The sequence below is a fragment of the Apium graveolens genome, chromosome 5 (genome assembly GCF_009905375.1).
Source record: "Apium graveolens cultivar Ventura chromosome 5, ASM990537v1, whole genome shotgun sequence".
NCBI lineage: Eukaryota > Viridiplantae > Streptophyta > Magnoliopsida > Apiales > Apiaceae > Apium > Apium graveolens.
Genome location: NC_133651.1, coordinates 139,220,422 through 139,241,038, shown reverse-complemented (window position 1 = coordinate 139,241,038; position 20,617 = coordinate 139,220,422).

Sequence of the window (20,617 nt, the reverse complement as noted above, 5' to 3'; positions counted from 1 at the left end):
GAATATTTGGGTCTGTGGTGAAGGTGGTTGTTGGGTTCTTCTTTTTGGGAGGCATGATCCTGAAATAAGAGTTGTGTCAAAACAGATATGAATGATAAAATGATTCGAGGGTATCGCATGGCATTCTCATTTACATATGGGGTCAAGTTTCCAAATTAAGCAGATATGATGATAAAAACATAAAATAACAGTTGAGAGCAAATGGAACAATAGCACATAATTATTGAAATTTTAAAGGTCACAGTACATAAGATTGGGAAATAGTCTGATTCTAGGAATAACAGGCTTATTTAAAGGAAAAACGGAAACAACTGGGGATTCCATAGAGTCTGATAGTACAACAACATGAAAGGTAAATGGAAAGAACTAAGGCTCCACTTCATCTGAACGGGGCTTGGTAGTCTTTTCCTCTCGAAGCGTCTTCACAATGCTCTGGAGCTCATCCGCCACCATCTGAATGACATACTGGCTGGTACGGTCCCGGTGCGCTGGATACTCTTCAAGCTTAGTATTGACGTACCGAACCAAGGTTTCAAGTCTTACAGTCATCTACTCCTTGGGCTTCCCTTCGTAGTTTTGGCTGTCCGGATACACGTTCTTCAGTATACACGCTCTTCGGTCGTACTTGCCCTGAAGCATGTCGAACTCGCGCCTCAACTCAGCATACACGGAGAAAGCAATAGTGTCGTCCGACCCAGAGGATGACGAGGAATGCGCCCTTTGCTGACAACCAATAAGAGGAGTATTAATAATAATTTACTTAACCTACTCTCTCGCATAATATCTATAACCTACACACAAATCCTATAACCTATTTGGGCTGTCCAGGGACTCTAAACCGTAGCTCTGATACCAAAACCTGTCACACCCCCAACTTAAATAGCAAAATAAATATAGCTATTACATCATTTTAATGAAGAATACACAACCAAAATCCAAGATCTTACAGTTTAGGGTTTGGAACTGCCCAACACTACCAACTATTACATCTGATTACAAATACTGAGTCCTCACACAACTATTATTACTTATTCTACCTGAGCTCGAACATAAGCATCAGCATCACAGGTCTTACGGGCAGTTTGCTTGAATCTAACCATAGCTGCTAGCTGTAATATAAGGGTAAAGCAAGAAGTGAGCCAAATGCTCAATAAGTGTTAACAGTACGACACAGAACATAAATTGAGATATACTTTTAAGAATGATAATGGAAAGACATAACCAAAGGTAACAAGAGATAAAAACTATGTGAGATGGCATCATTTTGCTTGCATCAAAACAATTTTAAAATCATGTCTTAATCAAAATCATTTTATGACGCTACTGATTACAGCCGGTGACCAGCCGCGAAGTAATCCCGAACCTCGCTGGGTTCTAAAACATTAATGGGAATCCCTAGGCAACTTTTAAGCCTAATATAAGTGTGGAAAGGACTCGCGTGTCAGTCCAGATCCACTATTCAAGAAAACATTTATCCCCCTTTGGGACTAAAAACCCACATTTTAATTATTTTTAAAACTGATGCCGATTTATGACAAAATCTCTTTTGACTGTAAACATTTTTATCAAGGGATTGTAGATCAACCCGAAACACGAGAAACAAGGTACTGAATATCAGAGCCATGATTCACAAAACTATTCTCTATTCAAGTAATTGAATGGTTTTTATATATCAATGATTGGACAAGAGGATTTAGTGAGGATAATGGATAATATGAAGGGTAATCCCAATTTGGGCTCAAAGCAATGGTTTCTCATCAAGGTTCAAGTGCTGGATCATCAAGAAGGTAAACTTCATGAATACTAAGGGTGTTAAGGTATGAAGAATGAACTTTAACTCAGGACATATCAGAATTGTCAAGCTTTAGGATAAGAAAGAGGGTATCAATCAATGAGGAATTAAGCTGGTAAGTATCTGACTATCAGAATTCAAAGTAAGGTTCTATAGGGATTCAAGTATCAGGATGAGATATTAATACTTAGGAAACATCAACATATTAATCAAAAGGATCCATCAAGTAATATATCAACTCTTCATTTTATCATGGCATTAAACTATCATGAAAGACTTTTGAACTACTTGCAATACGTACTCGAGGGTTCATGGCATCTCTATGTAACTCAAAGATAAAAAAAGATACCCTTGATTGAAATATATCAAAATGACTCAGGATAATTGCATCAATATATAAGAACTATTTGTAGTAAATACGAAGGTCAAGTTGAATCACTTGGCTTGAGATAGGCTGGTCTGGTCTGACTGGTAGGAGCAACAACTGGAGCTTCACTCGACTTTTATGGCAAGTTTTCCCCCGTCTCGAGATCCTACATAAATAATAATAATAATCCTCATTATAATATATTCTCACCAACTTAACCTATTTACAACTCGAAATTAAACACGGATGACACTTAGGCCTAAATGCACTTAATTTATATTCACTTTTAAATTACAATTGCACACACATAGCCACATATTCACATATCATATATTAACACCAAATAACACCATATATACCATAATGCAACACTAGGCTTGGATGATCTCGACTCACAACTTAAGTCACTTGGTCGCTAAACTAGACAAGGTCTTCTAATTTCGGTTTCCTAACTCGATGTGCCTTTCCTAAATTATCCAAAAACTATTGACCCTCACTTGTGCCTTTTGCTCTACTGACCTTATACTATCTTACAACTATGGTGGTCGACCTAATACTCACTTCTAAGTGTTCTAAAACTATGCGATAAGTGATAGTGCTCACTGGTGCAAATTTCAGAATGACAACTATGGTTTCTTGAGTACATTAGACACTCTTAAACTACAAGTTTTCCTTCAAAATTTTTACACAAGACTCTCCTGACCTAAGGGCATCTCACAAACTTGATGTGGCTCAAGGGCCTGGCTTGGGCCTTCTTTGGGCTAAGCTAAAAGTCCAAGGTTCCCCCTGTTTTTCTGGGCAGAAAATGCCCTGACTTGAATTAACTTGTGACACATGGTTCTAGCTCATATCCTATGAACTATGGTTGGAAAAACTTCTCTGACATACCCTCTAACTAAGGCCCAATTGGGCCGAATGAGGGCCTACCCATGACATGGTCAAATCTCCCTATTTCTAAGTTGCAACAAAACTGTCCCCGGCTGGACAGATTTTGTGATTCTACTTGTGCACCTAACCAAATGACATGCAAACCTCCAACCAACTCCTAAAACCTTTTATATACTCCAAATACTAACTTCTGGTAGCTTGGGCCTCAAAGTGCACACCAATGACATGGTCAAAACTCACTCTAAACCTCAGGGTGCTATACTGATTTTTCTGCAGAAACTATAACTCTCATTTTCCAAGATTTTGACTTGACAAACCCAACTAACAACAACTAAATACTTAAACCAAGACTTATACATGGTATTCTACTGAACTAACTCCCTTTTTATCAAAATAACCTTGGTGAGATCATCCTTACCTAAGGTACAATTATGGCAAAACAAAAGAGACTACACTTCACAAATCACAAATCTTCATGCTTTTGAAACAACAAGATATATATTTTTATAAAAGATAACCACGAATTATTACCATGCAACAAGAAGCATAAATCAATATTAACACATTATTCCTACTGAAATTAAGGCTCACTAACAAAATCTTTCCAAATGATCAAAATCTTACAACATTCTAAGAGAAATCCACATGCATGCATGCCTTCGGGTTTTTCAAACCAAAACAACACATTTTCTACATATGTTCTATCATAACATTGACATGCAAGCCTGGCATAAGGTATACCTAGATGATCACTTAGCATGCAAAGAGTTTTATCAAGACTTCACTAAGATTTTCATGTTATCATCACAAAAACACACAAAGTGGAACATGACAACCAAAACACCATCCATTCGGCTCCTATCAAGTCATGGCTGAATGGATTAGGGTGAAAACAACAATTGCAAGAGTGTAGCATACTCATGTCTAGCCATTCTCAACCATTTGCTACTATAACTCATGGTGAAAGCCTTGAATTCACAAGAATCAAGGATATTCACTTGGAGTTTTAACAAAACACCACCATGCAAGGTCAACACATAAGTTTTTCTACTCTACACTCTTAAGATATACAAGAACAACATGTAGGGAGTAGGATTACTTGATAATAGGATGATTATTTGAGTGAGAAATGAAGAAAGAAGGGGATTGGGGCTCGGTTTTTGGGAATTGCCGAGAGGGGATGGGGAAAAACCGAGAGGAGGGGGAGGAAAGGAGGAGTGTGGAAATGGTGGGGTGAATGTGGAGTAATAATCATGTTAGTTTGGTTTTTATTTGGCCAAAAGTGAGTGGATTTGAGATTTTACAAGAGTAACCTTCCAATTATAGTTAGGTAGATTTGCATGCAAGGGTAAAGGGGTAATTTGGTTAGTAGAATGAAAGTGAGTGGGGTTGGAAATGTCTTCCTTGCCCCTAAGTTGAATTGGAAGAGTATTTGCATGCAAGGGTAGCCACGTAATTTGCTAATTATAACAAATAAAATTTATAAAGATTTATTTTTATAAAATAAAATACAAGTTCCAAAATTATAAAATTTATATCATAAAATAACTTGGATTTTTAGAGACTTTATAAAATCATTTTCAAAATTTGTGAACAAAATACCTTTTAAAAGAAATTTTTTCCAAAGCTTAGAATATTCCTTATAAATCAGAAATAAAGAAATTAAATAAACTCTTGCTTTGAAAAATCATATACTACACAAAGCAAATTTATAATGCAGAAATTTTCACTCACACTAGCGTACAATCATTGAATATAATTTTATTTGACTTTAATATTATACTCAATCCACAAATAATATTACATAAAATGCCGGTCGTAACATTCCTAATATACATGACATACCCCTAGTGAACGAATTCGAGGATGTGTTTCCAGAGAACTTACCAGGGTTGCCACCCGACAGGGAAATAGAGTTCGCTATAGAATTAGCACCAGGAACGACACCAGTACCAAGGCCCCCTATAGGCTAGCCGCAGTTGAGATGAAGGAACTAGCTTCTCAACTGCAAGAATTATTAGATAATGGAATGATAAGACCCAGTGTGTCGCCATGGGAGGCGCCAGTACTGTTCGTAAAGAAAAAGGATGGCAGTATGAGATTATGCGTAGACTATCGAGAATTGAATAAGCTGACTATTAAGAATAGGTACCCTCTCCCCCGGATTGATGACCTATTCGACCAACTCAAGGGAGCTGCACATTTTTCCAAAATAGATTTGAGGATAGGATATCACCAGTTAAAAATCAAACCTGAGGATATACCGAAGACTTCCTTTTGCACTAGATATGGACACTATGAGTTCTTAGTCATGTCATTTGGGCTAACCAATGCACCCGCAGCCTTTATGGATTTGATGAACAGAGTGTTCAAAAGGTACCTAGATATATGTGTGATAGTTTTTATAGAAGATATTTTAATCTACTCAAAGACAGAGCAAGAACATGCAAAACATTTGTGGATAGTCATAGAAATCTTGAGGAATGAGAAATTATATGCCAAGTTCTCGAAATGCGAGTTTTGGTTAAGGGAAGTACAGTTCTTAGGACATGTGGTGAGTAGCAAAGGAGTTTTAGTTGACCCCACCAAAATAGAGGCGGTATCCAACTGGGAAAGACCAACTACCCAACTGAGGTTAGGAGTTTTGTAGGTTTAGCAGGGTATTACCGGAGGTTTGTGCAAGACTTTGCTAAGATAGTCGGTCCACTGACTAGACTTACCCGTAAGACATAATAGTTTGTATGGACAGAGAAATGTGAGGAAAGCTTTCAGGAACTGAAAAAGAGGCTGGTGTCAGCACTAGTGCTCGCTCTTCCCGATGGAAAGGGAAAGTTTGTGATATACAGCGACACATCGCTTAAAGGACTAGGATGTGTACTGATGCAGCACGACAAAGTTATAGCGTATGCCTCTCGGCAATTGAAGAAGTATGAAAGCAGATACCCGACGCATGATCTAGAATTAGCAGCCATAGTGTTTGCCCTGAAAATTTGGAGACACTACCTGTACGATGAGAAATGCGAGATTTACACAGACCATAAAAGCCTCAAATATATTTTTACTTAGAAGGAACTGAACATGAGACAGAGGAGATGGTTAGAGTTGATTAAGGACTATGACTGTGAAATTTTGTATAACCCGGGTAAAGCCAATGTGGTGGCTGACACCCTTAGTAGGAAGGAAAGACTTAAAATGATAATGACATCTAAGGAATTAATTAAAGAAATTGAGAAGATGGAAATTGATGTGAGGACGACCGGTAAAGGAACAGAAGGATTATTTGAGATCAAGCTAGTGCCAGAATTGACTGAAAAGATACGAGTATGTCAGGAAAACAAGATGAGTGAAGAAAGAGTAACATTGACCGGTGAGGAAGTGAGATGCGAGAAGGACGAGATAGGGATCATGAGGTATGCGTCCCGAATTTGGATTCCCAATGTGCAAGAGTTAAAGGACGAGCTGCTGCACGAAGGGCACAGCTCCAGATATTCAATCCACTCAGGAAGTACGAAGATGTACCGTGACCTTAAGGAATATTATTGGTGACCTAACATGAAGAGAGAAGTAGCAGAGTGGGTCAGCAAGTGCTTGACATGCCAGAGAGTGAAGGATGAACATCAGTGACCCAGTGGACTATTACGGCCCCTGGAAATTCCGGAATGGATATGGTAGCATAGAGCCATGGATTTTGTGACAGGCCTACCAAGGACAAAGACCAATCACGACTCCATATGGGTTATCATAGATAGATTGACCAAGTCTGCACACTTCCTACCAATCAACGAAAGGTACACCGTAGACAAGCTAGTGGATATTTACTTGAAGGAAATTGTAGTGAGACACGGCGTCCCTGTTGCCATAGTATCAGATCGAGACCAAAGGTTTATTTCCCAATTTTGGAGAAGCTTCCAGGAATGTGTAGGCACCAGACTAAACATGAGTACCACTTACCACCCCAGACTGATGGACAAAGCGAAAGAACTATATGCTACGAGTGTGTGCCATTGATTTTAAAGGAAATTGGAATGACCACTTACCCCTGATCAAATTGGCTTATAACAACAGTTATCACGCTAGCATAGGAATGCCTCCGTATGAAGCTTTTTATGGATGGAGATGTCGCTTTCCCCTATGTTGGGATGAAGTTGAAGAACACAAGATAATAGGACTAGAGTTAGTCCAACAGACCAGGAAAATGGTGGAACTCATCAAGAAAAGACTGGTAGCAGCTCAGGACATACAAAAGAAGTACGCCGACCAGACTAGGAAGGATAGGGAATATGAAGTAGGAGATTCAGTGCTATTGAAGGTATCTCTGTGGAGAGGAGTGATGAGATTTGGGAAGAAAGGGAAGCTGAGTCCCAGATTCATAGGACCCTTTGAAATTTTGAGGAGAATAGGACCTCTAGCTTATGAGCTCGCCTTGCCCCCTAATCTGCAACAAGTGCACAACGTGTTCCATATGTCCATGTTAAGGAAGTACCATGCAGATGCACGACACGTAATAGAATACGAGCAGGTAGATTTACAACCAGACCTGACCTACATCAAGCAGCCAGTAAGGATAATGGACCAAAAAGAACAAGTGCTGAGGAACAAGACTGTGAAGCTGGTTAGAATCTTGTGGAGAAATCAAAATTTCGAAGAGTCAACTTAGGAACTTGAAGACGCAATGAGGAATAGATACCCCCACTTATTTTCTAATTGATTCCAGGACGGAATCCTTGTTAGAGGGGAAGACTGTAATAACTCGAATTTTTGAGACCTTGTAAAACTTTTAATGAATAGTAACCCTTACGGACGGGGAAAAATGTTTTAGCCCACACAATGTAGTGCATGAGAAAAATGAGTTTCGGAGTTGATATTATGATTATACGTACCAAATGAGTATATGTGAACGCTATTAGTTTTCGAAGAAAACGAACTTTGAAAAACGACCATATTTACAAATCATCGAGGATTACGGGAATCACAATATAATTACAAAATTAAAACCCTACGGATTTATATCCAAGTATGATAATTCAAAACATGAGGAATAAATACGAAAGGAATTACGTCGCGAACCATTTACGAGAAAGTATTTCGAAAATGTTTAAGCGACTGAGTGAACGCGTAGATGATTAAATAAACGTAACGCATTAACTAACCATGGTAGAAAATTAACCATGGTTACTTTATCAAATAGTAAGCTAAAGAGCTAAACAAGTAGCTTAGCTTGTAAACTAGGAAGCTAGTTGGATTTGTCTCCAAGATTTGTAACAAGAATAAAATTCTAGGATCTAAACTAGAGAATACCAATTAAATAAAAAGATATCACAACCTAATTTCCAAGAAGCAATCAAGGAAGCAAGCATAAAAACACTTCTTCTCTCCCAAAACCTCTTCCATTCACCTTTTCTTCTTTAACCAAGAAATCAAAATCAAAACTTCAAGCTCTAGCCATGGATAAATCCTCCCATTAATTCTCAAGCTTCCTAAAAACCAAACTAAGGTAAGATAAATCTTTGAGCTCTTTTTATCAAGGTTTGATGGGTGAAATAAAATCAAGAAAGTTGATAATGAATAGTATGAATAGTAACTCTTCTTTGGTTTCTTGATTTTGATGGTTGTTTTAGGTTCCAAAGACCATACTAAGCACTCCCAAGACTTCACCATCATCAAGAACACATCTCAAGCTCTCAATAAAGGTAAAAATCTTTGACCCAACTTTATTTAAGATTTAAGTTCAAGATCCTTTTAGTATGTAGTTGTAAACATAGTTTTGGTGGGAGTATTGTTGTAATCTTGATTTTTATCTAGGTAGATTTAAGGTTGATTGTTTTTGCCTTAAGAACATGATGTTCTTGATAGGAGTTAGTGTATTGATGATGATATGTTGGTTGTTGGTGGTAGTATAATAATTTAAGGCATAAACGAAACTCTGATCGTAACCGTAATCTCGTTAAAACGAACAAAACGTAACTTTAAGTTTCTGCAGAAAGTACCGAGGATGTAAACTGTAGTTTCTTGAAAAATAACCCTTGTTTATGATATAAAATGTTATACGGATCATTTTGGCACTTGAATTGCTTGATTCCGTTTTACGGATCAAAAGTTATGGCCGTTTTACTAAAAGTGATTTACGCGATAAAAACTGCTACGAATTACGAACTTTGAAAATATAAAGGATCTTTTTAAGAAGGTTCATAAATCATGAAATTTTGACAGAGAGTAGAATATTGAGTTTCCTAAGTGCCATAAAAATTTCAAGTGAGAAAAATGATTTTTCAATTTTATAAAAATATTGGAGCCAAGACCACGCCATTGGAAACCGTAGAATCCATAAGCGGAGCCGACGACAAAAATGAGAATGGACTTAAGATAATTTGAAAAAGGAAGCGACCATAATGAGTTAAGGATTAAAGAAATAATAAGGGTAATATAAGTTGAGAGGTGCATAATAAGTAGCGCATGAGTGCGAGTCGTTGTAAATTAGAACGGGACCTAACGAAACGAATTGTGTTTATGATTATAGATTTCCGAGCGGAACCTAGAGCATCCTCCACCTTGAGATACCCAGGAAAGTTTACGAACCCAACTCTATTTACTGTTGTGTTGTGAAAGGATTGTTTTATTATCATTGCATAAATACCATGCTTTCCATGATACGTAGTAAATGAATTTTCGCATAATGTAACGATGTTGTACGATAAGTATATAACGTAAAATAATTAATTCCACTTTAAGCGTGACGTATAATTATAAGACCGAGAGTCGGTCGGGATTTTAAGATGAAAACCCGGGAATCATTTCGGTGATATTATTAGGACAATTAAAATTCCATAATAGTACGATTTGAATGACTCAACATCCACTTACGAAATATTAAATACCTTGAACTTATATTAAAACGATTTTCAAAAATCGTATTCCCTCAACTATAGTTTATTGTTCGATTGAGAAATATTTATTAACTATTTACTTATCATGGAGGAAGTATTCTCCAGTGAATATTTATTTCAAACTCGATTAAATGTAAAAGATTATTATATTATGTAAACATAAATTAGTTGAGGAATATTATTTAAATATTCTTTTCAAGTAAACTCATTCGAGGTTTAATTATTTATCGATTAATATATAATTATTTATTATTTATTAAAGGGTTTATTTACGATTTAAAAATCATAAAACCTGATGTAAAATACTTTCTAATTTTCGGAAAATTATTCGAATAATTTCAGATCGTCGGAGAATATCATCTCGACTTATTTTAAATATTTTGAATATAGTTTCAAAAGGAACTCCCTCTTTATTTACTTATCTGTTGACAACGGTCAACTCACATCCTTAGTACTTCCTTAGAAAGCTTTATGCAGTACATATATATATATATATCTAAGGTAATGTTGTGCCTATCAACAAGCAAAATACTTGGGGAACTTCGATATAGTTCGATGATTCCAAGTATATGATAGGATTTCCTAAAGGACAAGGGAGGGGTAGGATCCAAGTACTTCGTGTATTGGATAGATTAGCGGTACCGTAGGAGACGGTACTATACGTACCTAAGGACCTGCGAAGTGTGTGTATACCCGAAATGAGAACACATAGCTCGTATGCGGCAAGGGTGATAATCGGGATACGAAGGTGTCGTTCTTCTACTAGTAGAAAAGGTTACTATTATTGTAGTACAACTGATCATCGTATGCGGTGGCTCCAACGAGGGTCCTATTCTTCCAATTGGAATTGTGATGCAATACCGTAACCCAAGCCTTAGTGCTGGGTTTATTATTAAGGTATTCGCATGATAATAAAATCCACTAAAGAATTGTTTTTATAAGAAGGTGTGTATCACCAAGGAAAACTATTTTTGAATAAAACATAATTATCATATATGATGTTTTACGTAAGTTTATCATACAGTCATTTTCATACTGTACATTATTATGTTGGGCATCATAGCTCACACTTATTTTCTTAAATTGACACAACACAACAGTGAATCAAGATGCCTACCATGAGAACCACAGCCAGGAAACGGGTAGGAAATGGCCAGCTGTTCCGTAGGTTGTTTGGTGCTGTACCACAGGTAGTCCGAATAAGCTGGATTGGTTTTCAGTTGTTTTTAGTTTGGCTTATTTATAAGTATGAATTATGTAAGGTAATAAATAAGAAACGTATATTTGACCGACGGACTAGCCTTACTTAAAGGTTACTCCCCGGTAAGACTTAATTACTTTTGGGTTGTAATAATTATCACTTTGTGGTTTGAATTACTCTAGTTATGAATGGTTCGTTTCCAAGACAATAACCTGTAAATGTGTGTGTGATAAGTGTGGGGTTGTAAAGTGTGAGTATTTATATATTGTGATGTGAGGTATGTGACTTATAATGGTTTAGATGGCGTGGCCTCCGAGAGTCCTGACCCCGGATTTTGGGGCGCCACATATTTGGACGAGATTTTTGAACAAGAGTTGTAGGCCATCTCAATACTTTTCTAACGAGCTATTGAACACAACATTTGAGTGAGTATTGAAGGAGATATGGCAGTTTGAAGTTGCTGGTATTATTTTGGATGAGAGCTTTTGTTCTTGGAAGCAAAAGTCAACTTCTAATTTTTGTTTTTTATGATATTTTCTTGGTTGTTTCTCCTTTTTGTCTTGGCAAATGTTTTAGCTTTTTACCATGGTATTTTACATGGCCCAAAATCAACCAACAAAACAAAATCCCTTGTCATGCTTATGTCATCCTGCTTGTGTCTTCTATTTACCACATGTCTTTGTCTTGTGGTTTTATGATGTCATAATACCTTGGATTCTTGTACAAGCTTATCTCTTGGTTGCGTATTTCTTTTACAGTTCGCGTAACTTTCGTTCTCGTTCGTCGTTTGAGGGATCATATCCGGTATCTTATTACTTGGGCTCCCCTAAACCTTTCTCAATATTTTATATTCCTTTTATGATCCTCTCTTATAATCCTTGAATTTAAATCATTTTAATCATGTTACCTTATACTCAATTCTTTCGGTATTTGGTGGATTTTTGGGAAAAATCAAAGTGTTCGAATTTTGATTCTGACGATATTTACACACACTCATTTAATTTATGGAATACTAATACGATCTTAGAATTTCCATAACAGTACTCCTATATAGCGTGGTCTGATAATTTTCCTTAATCAGCATCATCAGCAAAAAATTACTATTCATCAGTCCAAAAATTGGGGTTATTACATTCTTGACCCTCAATGTTCCTGTCAGGCCGAGGCCAGCTATTAGAGCTTCATACTCAGCTTCATTATTTGTGGTTGGGAAGTCTAACTTCATGGCATATTTAATCAAGAAACCATCTGGGCTTTGTAAAACAAGCCCTGCTCCACTCGAATTTATTTTTGATGCTCCATCAAAATAGAGAACCCATTATTCCTTCTTCTTGTTCTGTTCTCCTTCATTATCCTCTTTTCTTTCCATACCCTGAGGTTCAGTATTTTCCTGCCCCTCGACTTCTTGGTTGGGCATGGTACATTCAACCACGAAGTCAGCCAAAGCTTGGGTTTTTATCGCCGTTCGTGGATTATACTTTATGTCGAATTCTCCCAACTCAATAGCCCATTTAATCAGCCTTCCACTAGCTTTAGGACTATGAATAATGTTTCTCAAAGGTTGATTCATTAGCACTTCAACTTTATGAGCCTGGAAGTAAGGACGCAACTTCCTTGAGGCCATCACTAGGGTTAGAGCGAATTTTTCAATAGTCGAATAATTCAACTCAGCTCCATGCAAGATCTTACGAACATAATATATGGGTTTTTGGACTTTAAGTTCCTCCTTAACCAATACAACGCTCAAGGCATTCTCTGAAACATCCAAATATAGGTACAAAACCTCATTCAGAGCTGGCTTGGCCAACAACGGGGATTGAGCCATATACTTCTTTAATCCCTCAAACGCTTCCTGACTTTCCTCAATCCATATGAAATCTTTCACCTTTTTTAAAGATTTAAAGAACAACAAGCACTTGTCTCCAGATTTAGAGGTGAATCGTCCTAGAGCCGCAACTCTTCCAGCGAATTTCTGAACATCCTTTATGGAACGTGGTGGTTCCATATCCAGAATAGCTTTTATTTTATCGGGATTGACCTCGATTCCTCTCTTGAAGACCATCAATCCTAAAAACTTTCCAGATCATACTCTGAAAGCGCACTTTGCAGGATTTGGCATCATCTTATGATATCTTAGCACCTCAAATGCTTCCCTCAAATGGGTTATGTGATCAGTCTTCAACAAACTTTTGACTAACATGTCATGAACATACACTTCCATAGTTTTTCCAATAAGATCCTTGAAAATCTTATTAACCAACCTTTAATAGGTAGCTCCTGTATTCTTGAGTCCAAATGCCATAACAAGATAACAGAAAACACCAAAGTCAGTGATAAATGATATTTTTGGGATGTCATCCTTATGCATCTTAATTTAATTTTATCCACTGAATTCATTCATAAAACTCAGCATCTTATGACCAGCAGTAGCATCTATCAATGTATCTATCCTTAACAAGATGCCTACGTGCCTTGCTGATTGTCAAAGATCAACTCAAAAAATATAGTTATGATTTGTGGGGTGATCAATTCTGGGTCTATGCCAGGAATATCAACTACTGGCCATGTGAATACATCGCTATTCTCTTCTAAAATTTTTACCAACTTCCCTCTAAGGAGCTCCTCTAGTGACGCTCCAATGAAAGTTACTTTCTCGGGATCCTCAGGAGCCAAAGGAATTGAAACCAAGTCTTCTACCGGCTTCCCTCTTTTCTCGTTATTCTCATGGATATCCAGATCTTCAATAGGCGGAACCTGCCCCACAACTCCTTGCCATCTTTTGATCTCCTCTCTCTTCTCCAATCCCGTTCCAGGTGGGAAACTTCATCACTGAATGGTAAGAAGAAGGGACTGCCTTGAAAGCATGTACTCCCGTTCTTCCCATGATTGCATTATAAGTTATTCCAGCCTTTACCACTACAAAGTCTAACATCTATATTTCTTGTCTTGGTTCCTGACCTATGGTCATCGGCAACTTAATTATCTCTTCCACGGGGCATTCCACTCTAGCAAATCCATATATCGGCATATCAGTTGGGGTTCATTGAGAATCATTGTAACCCATCCTTAAAAAAGTATGGTAAAGCAAAATGTCCACCTAGGCACCATTGTCTACAAGGACCCTCTTCACTGGGTTGTTCCCTATTATCGGTGTTATGACCAGAGAAACATCGTGTGGAAATTTATTACCCTCTAAATCAAAATCATCGAACGTCATTGTGACTCCTTTCCCAGCCCTCTTCGGGGCTTCCCCGATAATATGCATAACTTCCCTAGTATAGGCTTCCTTGAGTTTCTGGATGAGCCCGCAATAGTTGGTCCTCCAAAAATTGTATTCATCACTGGCCCTCAGGGTTGTGGTCCTCCAAAGATTGCATTTATCACCGGGCCCCTGGGCTGGGGATTTCTCCCCTAATCGTCTTGTTTCCTCCTACGATCATCAAATTTCTTTCTTCCATTGTTATTCCTATCTCCTCCATCTCCGGTATACTTGCTCAGCCTTCCTTTTCGAATGAGGAACTCTATTTCATCCTTCAATTGTCTACACTCATCGGTGTCATGACCAGCATCCTTGTGAAATCTGCAATATTTGCTCTTAACTGGCTTGGTAGGATCAGCCTTCAGGGGCTTAGGCCAACGAACATCTCTATCCTTCTCAATTTCCATCAAGATAGGACTTCTAGGAGTGTTCAATTTAGCATATCCAGTGAACTTTTGTCCAGGTCTTCCCTTCTTCGGGTTTGAATCTTTGCTTTGCTCAGTTCTAGGATACTTGTCCTTAGCAATATATTCCAGATCAGTCTTTCACTTCTTGCCGCCAGCAGGCTCGTTACTCATTACTATCTTTCTCATGCTTTCTTCCACTTTGATGTACTTCCCGACCCTGTCTTGGAGTTGTAACATGCTTTCAGGGGGTGCTTGGCTAACGACATCTTGAAGAACTTGTCCCTAGTTCCCTGTTGCACTACTATCATAGCTACCTTATCATTAAGGTCTGGGACCTTCAAAGCTTCTTTGGTGAAACGGTTCAGATAGTCTCTTAAGGACTCTTTGGCTCCCTGCACAATGCTCATGAGAGATGATGAACTTTTCTCATGTACTCTCCCACTGATGAATTTTTTAATAAAAGCTTGACTTAGTTCTCTGAAGGACCCAATAGAATTTGGAGGCAAACGACTATACCATCTTTGAGCCATTCCTGATAGAGTTTGAGGAAAGGCCCGACACTTAACAGCGTCGTTCACTGGTTGCAGCAACAGTGCATTAGAGAATGTCCTCACATGATTAGCTGGATCTCCAGTTCCATCATAAGCTTTGATGGTGGGCATCTTAAACGTTCTTGAGATATGGGCTTCATTATCTTTTCAGTGAATGGTGGAGTGGGATTATCTGGATCTCCTAGGGGAAAAAGATCACTTGGATCGGCCCTTGGGACAACATTCCTTCTTTGCAGCGGACCATCCCGGTCTATTATTGGAGGATTTCTCCTCCTTGGAGGTAGTGGGTGTCTTGGGGTCAGGTGCGCCTCCAGGTCATGCTTCAGCCTTTGGATCTCAGCCTCGTGAGCCCTGATTCTCTTCTGCACTTCTTGGGGATTTATCCCTCGGGTGCTCCTAGGATGCTGATTACCAACAGGCATCGGCTCTTTACCACCATGCTTCCTTCTTGGAGCCACATCATCATCCAAAGATTCAGAGTCTCTCTCAGTGTAAGGCCCGGAGAATTCTTGATCCTCCGGAATAGGAACCAAACCGCGTATATAGGGGGTGTCTGCCCTTACGCTTCACTCCGATTTGCATTTCCACTTCCTCCAACCTCGGGGTACAGGGGCATCCCATAAGGGGGTTAGTGGTCACAATAGTGGAATACTCTTACCCAACGGGTCGAGGATTCACAGGTGCATGTAGCAGCTGAAATTGGAAATTGGTCCCTTGAGGAGCTGCGGGATTTATCCCTTGTAGAGCCGGGGTATTCATCCCTTGTAGAGCCGGGGGATTCGCCCCTTATTGCTGAGGCTCGGTTGCCCCTATCGGGGTTCCTCCTTGGGTAGAGGCGTAGGACGAGTGTGGGGGTATCTCCACCGTCGACGAAATCGTTTGAGTTGTTCCAGCTGGTGTTCCTTCAGGGGCGCTGTTTCCACTCCATGTTCTCGCCATGGTTGTTGTTATGATTTCCCACAGATGGCGCCAAATGTTATGGATAAAAAACTCGGGTGTATTAATTGTTGTATTTATTACTAGGGTTCGCGAGCTTCGAGGCTCGATTTGACTAATCTTATATTTCGTGACTCGATCTTCCTTAACAAGATGCATATGTACCTTGCTTATTACCAAGGATAAAGTCAAAAAACATAGTTCTGATTTGTGGGGTGAGGCCCCTTATATAGATGTTGGGAGTCCTTGAATTGGACAAGAGTCAGGAGACTTGATGGACAAGTCTCAGAATTAGAATGGACTTAGGAGTTCTAGGAAGTAGGAAACGGATTCCTTATCCTACGAGATTTCTTCCAGGCCAATCTCCAAGGAATTGTGTCCTTATTTGGACTTTATTGATCAGCTGATTTATCCCTTATTAATTAATTATGAAATTAATTAATATTCAGGGTTATTGGGCTTTCTTTGTTCCATCAGGCCTGATCAATGTGTTAATCTTCTTGGGCCTAATCAATGTGTTAACCTTCTTGGGTCTAATCAATGTGTTAACCTTCTTGGTTTGAATGTCATACATACAGCCTTCTTTAATAGGCCATGCAGTCCTAGGTGTAATTAATGCAATATTAATGACGTAATCAGGATTTATTTTATCCCCTATCAGATCAATACATGATAAGGTATGAAATAAGATACAACTACCAACCAATAATTTAAAACTTTTACAACCTTTAGAAATTTAAAGTTTACGATTTCGACTTGGAATTGCCATAAAATTGTTAAAAAGACTATAAGTGTTCCACTCACAAAGCTTCTACCTGAGCTAAATGCCTAAATCTCGCCATCTTCTTCCTTAATTGCCATGGTTAGATCAAAACAAAATAATATGAGCAAAAGGATCAGCAAGTAACTATAAAGACAATTTTAAATATCAAATATGGAAGTAAGTTAACAGTAATAAAGTAGATCTCTGTTATTAAGGTTTCAAGGGTTCAAGGTTATGGTTTTAAATGAATCAATTCTTGGTAGAACAAATCATTCACGAGTAGGTTTCTATCAAAATTCTGGAAAGCTTTATAACCATCCCTTTTTTTCTTTTTTTTCAAAAGTATTCAACTCATAATACTTTATAGAAACAGTGCATAAAGCACGAGTAAAAATCTTTACTTTTACTTTAAAAGAAAATAATAATTTCTATTGAAATATCTATCCTTTAAAAATAATACGGGTGATCAGCCAGTACTGACCTCCATTCCGGTCATAAGGTACCTAAGGCATTATTTCAGCCTATAATGTGGGACTAGCCCCGCTAGCCTCTTACGTGCCTAGACTAGCCCCGCAAGCCTCTTATGTCATTATCCAATCTTTAGGATTTCTTTGAAAACCTTTATATTAGAAACTCATTGTACTTTTAAACTAAACTTCATTTTAAAATATATACCGACCTTTGAAATTATTTGAACTCTTTTAAGTCAAAAATCATTCTTAATTTCATTTAAGGAATTCTAGTGGGATAAACAAAGGTATAAGAAAAGAACGCAAGCTAGAATATAATCCAGGGTAAGCATGGGTATGAACATCATATATAAAACAAAGTTATTTCGAAGCAGGGTATCACTAAGGCATAGGTACTAACAATCGAGAATCTCGATAAACTTAGGTATCAACAATAGGGGATTTCAATAAACCAAGGTTTCAACAATAAGGGATTTCAATAAACAAAGGTAATACATTATAAGTTTACATTACAAACACAATAATACATTAGACTCCCTTTTACACTTATAATTGTACAGAGAATTCACCATGACTCTTTTGTTTATATAATTAACCCATCAATCAAAATCAATCAATAATTCTCATACAATTAACTATATTCTTCTTCCATACGTAATCAAAGCATGATTCTCAAAATCACAACCAACCTCCAAGTAAACGATTTTTATAAAATCTGAAAACCAACTAACTATAACATGCATCACCATTCATATCAAGTATTCACTAAATCAATCAACTATTATTGCATTTACATAAACTCGAACCAAAAATCATAAATCCTAAATAAAATTATGCACAACTTCACAAATTCAACACATAACAATATCCTTGACAATTTGGCACAATTGACATAATTATATCAATCTCAACTAAAAACCTAATCAATTAATCCACATCAAACTAAAGAAATTTTCTAAAAATAATTCATCACGACATGCACAAACAGATTTTAGTATTTAAGATGTTTCTCGGGCTCAGCTTCGCATCACAGCCCCCTCCAGCTCGCCGGAGCTCACCTCCAGCGGCGGAAAAACCTCAGAGGTGCCTAAAATTGGGTATCCTTCCACGAAGCTTCGCCAATTTAACTGATTAATCTTAACCAATCTATGTGTAATCAAAAACAAAGTTTCATCATCAAAAACGAATTTAGGATAATAAATTTCTTAAACCTATTTCTAATACAATCTGATTTTTGAGCTATACACACTTATATATATATATATATATACTTGCAGGTCAAAATTAGGAGATAAAGGAAGAGGGATAGTCAAATTCGCAAAGAAATCAAGGAAAAAGAGAGATTACGATGTCGGTGATTAAATCAACCGAGAGAGAGAAACAGAAAAGAAAGAGGGAAGAGAGCATCGAAAGATTTCCAGAGAATGAAAGAAAGTACAGGGGTCTGGTCTTTTTGGAAAAATTAAACCCAAGGGCATTTTGGTTGTTTGACCATTAAAAACTCATTTATCACTTATTTATTTAATGCTGAAAATTCTGAAAATTGGCTTAAAATTTATCTAACGTTATAAGATGATTCAAGGGAATTCAACTTTTAAAATAAGCTTTATCCACATATTTTCAAAATAATTTTTGAGCGAACGATTTATTTTATACGAATTTTACAAGGTAACGCACGAAATAGAAAAAACTTTCACAAATTCATTTCAAAATATCAAAATATTAAAATAAATCCAACTCTTATTTAAAAAAAGTCTTTATAGCTAGTCTAGAGATAGTGAAACATATTTCATAATTTAAACATACTCAGATGAATTACGAAAACTGTTTGAAGGTTAAATAAACTTTGTTTTTTACATAATATATCATTTTAAAATATTTAAAAACTCTACAATTACAAATTCAATCACATAGGGGTCAAATAACACATTTTCATATATCCCATCAAACAAATCTCATATCTACAATTTTTTCTATTTAAGCTTTATTTGTAACTTAGTTTCGTACCGATCACTTAATAATTCAAACAATGTTGTGACTTTAAATACTCTAACTCAAATAGTCATAGAGGTACACAAGACTCTTCGCATGACATATTTTTCGTATAATCAATCCAATTCCATTTTTTCCTATAATATTTCCAAATCCATTTTCCGTATAACCATCTTTTATAAGTCACATCTCAACTGACGTCCCGATTTACTTATCAACCAGATACTTTAACACTGATCATAATAAAGTGACTCATCAAACTAGAATAGTCTATTTTTAATTATTAACTCACTAGTCCACATAAACTGCACATAATCAAATAATTAATAATTTATTCCCATAATATATTTCACGAAAATCCCGAATGTTACAGTTTCAGAATTTATCAATATGAAAAATATTTTTGACATCAGTTGTTATTGACAGTGATGTATATGAGATGATGTCTATTGAGTTTTTTTTTATAATTCATAGATCCGAAAGACGTTCGACATCATTAGAAATTTGATCGTAACACCAATATATGAAAATACAACACTTATTTATTTTAAAGTATAAGTTAGCTTTTTATTAAAATATGCTCTATATATGTCTCACTTCTTATATTTACGATGACTTACAGTTAAATATATTGGAAAGTGGCTTGATGCCTTAAATTAGAAAAGTATCTCCCGAAAAGGTCAAGGGAAGGGTTGCCAAAATATTGGGACCTTTCCTACTTCGCATTCTTAACTTTAAAAATGCATGTATCAGGCCCTGTATAGACGCATTTATTTGATTAAGTACTTGATAGTTGTATTAATTTATATTTAATTAAATGTTTATATTAGTTTGGTCAATGTTTAAAGAATGATCTGATTACCAGAAATACATATATTTATTATTATTTTATTATTGGATATGATGATATATTTATTTATTTATATACATATATATAGGATATTGATACACCAGTTATATTTATAAACTAGCAACATTTCTCAAATATAAGTTTATATTATATGCTTGTATATGCATATGATGGCCAAAAACTGTAGATTAAAGGTTTCAAACAAATCGGACCGGCCCTGCAAGTATTTATAATATTTCTATGTTAAATCACCACAT